The sequence below is a fragment of the Mirounga angustirostris genome, unplaced genomic scaffold (genome assembly GCF_029215605.1).
Source record: "Mirounga angustirostris isolate CCGP_5_RB_7025 unplaced genomic scaffold, mMirAng1.0.hap1 SCAF_5, whole genome shotgun sequence".
Taxonomy (NCBI): Eukaryota; Metazoa; Chordata; class Mammalia; order Carnivora; family Phocidae; genus Mirounga; species Mirounga angustirostris.
Window position 1 is genome coordinate 170,900,634 of NW_026991713.1, and position 8,656 is coordinate 170,909,289.

Consider the following 8,656-nt stretch of genomic DNA (forward strand, 5'->3'; position numbering starts at 1 on the left):
GAGAGAGAGAGAGAGAGAGCATGAGAAGCGGGAGGGTCAGAGGGAGAAGCAGACTCTCTGCCGAGCAGGGAGCCCGATGCGGGACTCGATCCCGGGACTCCAGGATCATGACCTGAGCCGAAGGCAGTGGCTTAATCAACTGAGCCACCCAGGCGCCCAGCATCAAAACTCTTGTGTTTCAAAGGACACCATCAAGAAAGTGGAAAGGCAAGCTACAGAATGGGAGAACAATTTTGTAAATCATAAATCTGATATGGGACTCATTTTGGAATGTATAAAGAACTCAGTAAAAAGACCAGTGACCCAATTAAAATACGGTCAAAGGACCTAAACAGATATTTCTTCAAAGAAGATATGTAAGTGGCTAATAAGCACATGAAAAGATGCTTGACTTCAGTTGTCATTAGGGAAATGCAAATCAGAACCACAATGAGATGCCATTTCGTGCTCACTAGCATGGCTATATTAAAAAGGAAAAAGAAGAAAGAAGAAAAAAAAGGAAAGAAAGAAAAAAGAAAAAAAGAAAAGAAAAAAAAGAAAGAAAAAAGGAAGGAGAGAAGGAGGGGAGAGGGAAGGAGAGGAAAGGAGAGGGAAGGAGAGGGAATGAGAGGGAAGGAGAGGGAAAGAGGAAAGAGGAAAAGGAAAGAAGAAAAGAAAAGAAAAGAGAAGAAGAAAAGAAGAAAAAGAAGAAAGAAAGAAAAGAAGAAGAAAGAAAAGAAGAAAAAGAAAGAAAAGAAGCAAGAAAAGAAGAAAAAAAAGAAGAAAGAAGAAAAAGAGCAAGTGTTAGTGAGGATGTGGAGAAACCAGAACACGCATACGTGGCTGGTGGTACAGCCTCTGTGGAAAACAGGACTGTTCCTCCAAAATTTACACATGGAATTATCATAGGACACAGTGATTCCATTCATAGGTATATACCCCAAAGAAGTGAAAACAGGTGTTCAAAAACATACATGAGTGCTAATAGTAGCCTTATGCGTAATAGCCAAAAAGTGGAAACAAACCAAATGTCTATCAGCCGATAAATGGATGAAGGAAGTGTATCCATACAATGGGATGCTATTCGACTGTAAAAAGGAACGAAGTCGTGACACATAGTATGACGTGGATGAACATTATGCTGAGCAAAAGAAGCCAGACACGGAAGGACAAATGTCGTAATAATTGCCTTTACACGAGATCTCCAGAATACATAAATCCATAGAGATAGACTAGTGGTTGTCAGAACCTAAAGGGAGGAGGGGAAAGGGAGTGACTGCAAATGGGTATGGCTCTTCTTTTGGGTGATCAAAATATCTTCTGATTAGAGAGGGTGATGGTTGGACAACTTTGTGATCATGCTTAAAAAAAAACAACCCACTAAATTGCATACTTTAAACGAGTGAAATTCATGGTATGTGAATCATCTCTTTTTTTCAACAAAGGAGAAATATATGAAGAGATCCTCTTATAAAAATTGTGAATTCCGGGTGCCTGGGTGGCTCAGATGGTTGAGCGTCTGCCTTCGGCTCAGGTCATGATCCCAGAGTCCTGGGATCGAGTCCCGCATCGGGCTCTCTGCTCCTTGGGAGCCTGCTTCTCCCTCTGCCTCTCTCTCTCTCTCAGTCTCTCATGAATAAATAAATAAAAATCTTTAAAAAAAAAAATTGTGAATTCCCCCAGCGACGGGGAAAAGGGACAGAGATTGGGTGAGGGGCAAGGGTTGACTGAATGGATGACATTTTCATGAAGTGATTGAACAGAATAGAATGAAAGTGGTCTGGCTGTGGCTGAGGAGAGGGGTGGGACCGAAGGAGTGTTCTGGTGGGAAGCAGAGGCTAGGCCGTGTGCAGAGGCAAGAGGGAAGGTCGGCTGATGACCCTCATGAGGTCAATTGCACAGACACAGGCAAGGGGCGGGGCCTTCGACTCCTCTGGGACCCAGGGGAGGGGGCGGGAGGGGCAAGAATACAGAAGAGGTAGGGGTGAGGAGAAAGGGGGACCTTTACCGTCTCTGTGGAAGAGAAGGCCAGGTCTCTGGGCCTGGAGAGCAGAATGGGGGTGCTTGGAGGGGAAGGGGGTTCTGAGCATCAGGGCGAGGCTAGGAAGGACCTCCTCATGGAATTGAAAAAGGAACCAGTGACGCATGAAAGGCTGCTGAGTAATTCTGTGGTTGGAAACGCACCTTGGTGATTTTCACATCCATTCCACGGAGCCTGAGTGAGGCTCTTTGTGCTCTGGGGACACTGTATTATTGATGGCCCGTAGCTATCGGCTGTGGCCATACAGGGAGGGGTTGGCCAGCCTGGGTGTCTGCTTTACCCCCCCAGCCCCCCCCAAGTCACCGAGAGGGGAGGAGGTAGTGGGGGTAGAGCTGCTCAGCCCTTGCAAAGGAACACAGTTGATGGTGCCCAAGGGAGTGGCCCCCGGGGCTGGGGAGTCGCTTCATATCTCGGGGGTGCGGACTGAATGGTTAGGGCCGTAAGAGGTGGCTGAGTCTGCTGTGGTCTTCAACCTTCCCAGCCAATGCCAAGTTTTGGACAACTATTCACAACCTGGGTTCAAACCCCCTCATTGCATTTCCCGCCCCTGATTGCTGTCTGCCGTGGCCCCTAGGGCTCCCCCCACACCGGAGGATGCCCATCCCATGTGGCTTATCACAAGCAGCACAGAGGGAGGTAGACCCTCATGAAAGTGGAGAGGCAGGGTGCAGAGCATGACTTTGTCCACATGCCCACGGCCCTTCTCTGGGTTGGTGACTGTCTGCAGATCTGGAGCCTGCAGACCTGCCTGGGGTCCGTGGCTGGGGTGTGAGCCAGCACGCACCAGGGGCCCCCGCCTGCTTTTTTTTTTTTTTAAGATTTTATTTATTTATTCATTAGAGACAGAGAGAGAGAGGCAGAGGGAGAAGCAGCCTCCCAAGGAGCAGGGAGCCTGATGCGGAACTCGATCCCAGGACCCTGAGATCATGACCTGAGCTGAAGGCAGACGCTTAACCGTCTGAGCCACCCAGGCGCCCACCCCCCGCCTGCTTTATGGGTCTGTCCCCAAGCCTGCCCCCAGCAGCACCTGTCTTGTCCCGTGTAGCGGTCACTGCACCCCCCTCCCCCATATGAGCTCATGGTCACAGTCACAGAAAAAAGGGTTTGTCTTTTTTCATCAAGGGTTCTTGAACCAGATTTTCTTGATTTCCTTTTCGGCAAACCAGTACAGACCCCTCATTTCCAAGCCACCTATTCTATTATTTTTCTGACTTGTCCATAAAGTTTTCATAATGAGATCTATGCATTCCTCCGACAAACTGGGGCTGGTGTCTATCAGAGGGCGCTGAGGGATGGGGAACCAAAGTCGGATGGAGTACGGTCGCTGCCCTCAAGAAGTTCTCACACCTGGGGAAGTTGGGTCAGACCATCTGATTCCTGCAGTGAGACGGGGACCCAGGCCTGGGCGTCATAGAAATAGCTATGTCAGGGTGGTCAGGAAGGGCTGCCTGGAGGAGGAGGGGCTTAAGCTGTAAGTTCCCCTCCCCCCCAGATTTATGCTTTTTTTTTAAGATTTTATTTGAGAGTGAGCGAGAGAGAGAGAGAGAGAGAGAGAGAGAGAGCACAAACAGGGGGAGGGGCAGAGGCAGAAGCAGGCTCCCCACTGAGCAAATCCCAGGACTCTGGGATCATGACCTGAACCGAAGGCAGATGCTTTACCGACTGAGCCACCCAGGCGCCCCTATGCATATATTTTTAACTATCTTATGTGTGCGGTTTTGTATAAAGAAATTAAAATGATTTTTAAAAACAGAAATATTTTAATACTAAAGAAGAAAGTTTCTGTGATTTTATTTGATGGATTGGGGGATAGAGAAATTCCCTCTTGTGCTGAGTGGCCCCTTTTCCGTGCTTGCTGGGACAGCCGATGGTGGCTAGGGACACATGTGTCTTCACTCCCAGTCCTGCCACTGTAGGCTTGGGAGACTTGGGGGCTTCCACTGGAAAGTTCCTATTTTCAACTAAGCTTTGGAAAAGGATTGGAAATGCAGTCTGGTTAGAGCAGCACAGAGGTGTGGACCGGTGTGAACAGTTAGCGACCGACGGACAGCAACTCAGTGGGGTTGGAAGGCAGAGAGCCTGGCAGACAGTGGCTGGAGGGGGGCCAGGCCTTCTGTGCTAAATCAGGGAGTTTGAACTTTATCTCAAAAGCTACTGGGAGCTACTGAAGCATTTAAGTCGGGGCAGGACAGAGCTAGCAGGTGGAGGAGGGATGGTGGAGCCCAGATTGGCTGGGGAGGCCAGCTGGGAAGGCCATCAAGGTTAGTGGAGGAGGGATGGTGGAGCCCAGACTGGCTGGGGAGGCCAGCTGGGAAGGCCATCAAGGTTAATGTCAGATTCACGCGTGGCAGAGATGAAGAGTTAGGGGCGACACCAGGGACATTAAGGAGGCAAAACTCTCAGCCCTGGAGACACGGGATGCGGCTGAGTGGGAGGGAGAAGAGCAGGACCCGGGAGTCTGGCTCAGGGGACTGAGGCGGGGGGGAGGGGGACAGGCGTGGCAGCAATTGAGGGAAATGACAATCTCCCTTCGGCCAGGGTGTTGAGGGACACTCTGTATGTGGGGGTCTCATGAGCTACATAGGGGTCCTCCCAATACAGGCCACACTGAACAAGCAGGAATGAGTTTGGGAAGCCTAGTCCTCAAGTTCAGGCAATGATGAGAAAACATCCCACTCACCCACCTCACAATTTGCCTCAAAATGTTCTTGGAAACCCACACGAGGTTTCCCATCCGGAATTTGGATTTGGATTCAGCTAGCGTACAAGGAGCACCCATTACTGAGTGAACACCCCTCCTGGCACAGTCCCCCTAGGGTCCCTACAGAGATGCCCAGTGACTTGGCAGAAGTTTGGGGTTCCGTCTGGGGTCATGTGGCCCCTTTTCTAGAAGCCCTCTTTTCTAACGTAGCCATTTGTCTGCAGGCTGTCTCCTGGTGCTGTCCTTGTTTCCTGGGGTTTCTCAAGAGCAGCCAAAGCCACACTCACCCCCAAGTCCCATCCCTTTCGGGATGTGGATTTGCTGGGCATTCCCCCCTCCCCATGTGAGCAGTGAGGGGAAGGTCAGTGGGAGGGAGCTGGTGAGGGAGCAGTACAGGAAATGGGGATCCGGCTGAAGGTCCCCCCCACCCCCCGCGGCTGTGCTTTTCGTTTGAAGGGAATTAATATCACGTTTTTAAGGAAGATAAAACATTTTTTGGTTTATTACAATATTTATATTCTATTGTATTATCTGCTGACATTTCTTTTTCTAGAACGTTTGCCTCCAAGGCCAAAACCATGAGTGCATGTGTGTAAACATGCACACACAGACACGGGCATTTTTTTGCTTAACGGAGGCTTTGGGTTAAGTCAGACCACTCATATTGTTACATCATTATCATTTCCAAAGAGTTGACCAAAGAGATTAGAGAGGTCAAGGTAAGCTTCTTAACCAGGTGAGGAAAGAGAAGGAAAGAGAGCAGTCTCTCCCTGCAGCCAGCCTGACCCTTGGACATGAGAGGATGAGGGATGTCGCTGGTTTCCCCAGGAGAAGGAGAGCCTCAGGACTCCCCACTGCCGACAGGAAGGTCTGGGTCTCTCAGCCAGACACACACAACCTTCTGGGGTCTGGTCTGCCCACGCTCAGCAAACCTTCAGGTCAAGTGGCCTCCCAGCTACGTTTGTCCCAGCACCTGAGCGACCATGCTGAGTGGGGGCGGGGGAGCAGAGGGAAGCCCAGGGCCCTTCTCAACAGGCCACCACCTCCCATAAAGGGTAGCTGCCGTGGCACATGAGCGCAAGTCACTTGCTGTGGCCAAGGCGGCCACGGTTTCTCTGAGGCCCCCTGGCTTGCTCGGGGAAGCATACAGTGAGTTATGTCGCCACCTATCGCCTGGTTTGCTCAGCAAGTCAGCCAGGGGAAAGAGAGGGGAAAGAACTCAAATCCTTCCTGAAGACAGCACCTGGCCTTGGGTGGAGACAGAGGGGAGAGAGTCTTGACGACCTAGGGGAAGGTTCAACCAGCCCTTGCTCGGCTCTAGCCACACGGCCTGGGGCAAGTCCTTCCTCCCCTGGGCTTCAGCCCCCTTCCCTCCGAGGAGATGCTAAGTGGCGTGGGTGCTGGCAGATCAGTGGGGAGGGTTAGAGTGAGGAAAGCAAGGCTCCCAGAGCCTGGGCTGAGCTCGGGCGGCTATGCGGGGGAAGGCTTGTGGAGGCCAGAGGCCCCGTCCCCACCAGTCCCGTGGCAGTGCTGAGGCAGGAAAGGCGGCAGCTCCACCCAGGCTCTCACAAGGAAGAGTTGGGAGACCCTCGGTTAGTTTATCCTTTTTTTTTGGAGAGGCAGAGAGAGACTATCTCAAGCAGGCTCCACGCCCAGCATGGAGCCCAGTGGGGCTCGATCCCACAACCCTGGGACCATGACCTGAGCTGAAATCAAGAGTCAGACCCTCAACTGACTGAGACCCCAGGCACCCCTCTCGGTTAGTTTGTTTTTTGGAGAGGAAGAGAGAGACTATCTCAAGCAGGCTCCATGCCCAGCGTGGAGCCCAATGAGGCTCGATCCCACAACTGCGGGACCCTGACCTGAGCTGAAATCAAGAGTCAGACCCTCAACTGACTGAGCCCCCCAGGCACCCCTCTCGGTTAGTTTTTTTTTTTTTGGAGAGGAAGAGAGAGACTATCTCAAGCATGGAGCCCAATGAGGCTTGATCCCACAACTGCAGGACCCTGACCTGAGCTGAAATCAAGAGTCAGACCCTCAACTGACTGAGCCCCCAGGCACCCCTCTCGGTTAGTTTGTTTTTTGGAGAGGAAGAGAGAGACTATCTTAAGCAGGCTCCATGCCCAGCGTGGAGCCCAGTGGGGCTCGATCCCACAACCCTGGGACCCTGACCTGAGCTGAAATCAAGAGTCAGACCCTCAACTGACTGAGCTCCCCCAGGGGCTCTCGGTTTCTTGACCTGCCCCCCAAGCCAGTTTCTTCCTCCCTTGGTAAGTTCGCCTCAGAGTCTCCCCAGGAATGACCAAAGCCCTCCCATGAGGGGCCTGATTGGCCCCACGGACAAGCAGCGTCCCCACCCCGCCACCACACAGCCCAAGTAGCCGTGGGAAGGCTGACTTCGTACCACCTCCCGATGCACACATCTCGTGAGAAGGCAAGACAAAGACCCACGCGGAGCAGGCCGACCCAGCGGTCTGAGCGGGAGGAGAGTCACAAAGCCGGAGGGCCGTGCAGACTGGTGAGACGCCAGGACTGAGGAGTGTCACGAGCTCGCGTCTCCGCACCTGCACTTACTGCCTCCGAACCCACGTCAGGTGAAAGGTGGTTTGCTGAGAACAAACCGCGTGACGTGGCCCGAGGGGTGGGCCAGACCAGCGCCCCCTGGAAGGCATCCATGCCTTGTGCCGCCCACGTGAGGAGCCCTTTCAGACGTGTTTTTGGACATCAGCCTATACAAGCTGGCTTCCTTGTTCTTCGCGTGTCCCCCTGGCAGAAGGAAGAGACGCCACTGTCCCACTCCGACACGCGTGGCGGGTTGGGAGCAGCCGGCTGGCGTTCCTTCAAGGCGCGCCCCGCAGTCCCAGATCCCAGCCCCGTGCCACCCCTCTGATGCATCCTCCGCGGATCCACGGCAGCCAGGTCCCCGGGTTTTGATGACGCTAATAATGCACGGAGACATTGTAAACTGTATAGAAGCCCTCAGAACAAAACGTGGAGGCCTTGGTCTCCCATGCTGCGCTGGTCGGAAGGGCCACTGCTAAGAGTGTGAAGCACATTCTCCCAGTTCTTTTTTTTTAAAGATTTTATTTATTTATGAGCGAGAGAATGAGAGAGAGAGAGAGAGCACATGAGAGGGGGGAGGGTCAGAGGGAGAAGCAGACTCCCCGCCGAGCAGGGAGCCCGATGCGGGACTCGATCCCGGGACTCCGGGATCATGACCTGAGCCGAAGGCAGTCGCTTAACCGACTGAGCCACCCAGGCGCCCACCACTCCCCTTTGAAGGGCTCACAGTTGCTCCCAATTCTGCCACATCCTCAATAGTGGTGTAGCAAACGGGCTTTTAGTCCACAAGTGTAAGTGGTTTTGAGAGACGGAGTCCTACAAGGGGGCACTGCTGGGTTGAGGAGCGGGTATTCTTTAACTTTTAATACATTCACGTGGTCTTCCCAAAAGGCTTCACCACACAGTGATCTTCCTGAAACACCCCTGTCAGGCCACCCCTCTGCTAAGGCTTCCAGCAAGTCTCCTCCGAGGGAAAGCCGGGGAAAGCTGCCGAGCAGGAGGTGGGCAGTGATGGGGCACTCCCACCCCTCCAGGGTGCTGTGTGCACCACACACGTGTGTACGTGCGTGTTGTGGGGGTGCAGGCCAGGCCGGGGAAAGGAGAGAAGCAGCCAGAACAGAGGCAGAGGAGGTCGGTGAGGGCTAAGGAGTGAAGACAGAGAGACACTTAAGACAGCGGGGCTTTGTGGTCACACCAGAGGCCAAGGACGAAAGGGCAGTTGGGTGGATGCCCTTGCTGGCTGTGGAGACAGGGCATGGCAGAGCAGGCTGGGTGGGGTGTACGTGTGGGGAAAGGTGGTGGTTTTGGTCTGGGCCCTCCTGAACCTGGAGGGACTGAGGGAGGTCTGACCCCAGGTGATCCCAGGTCAAGAT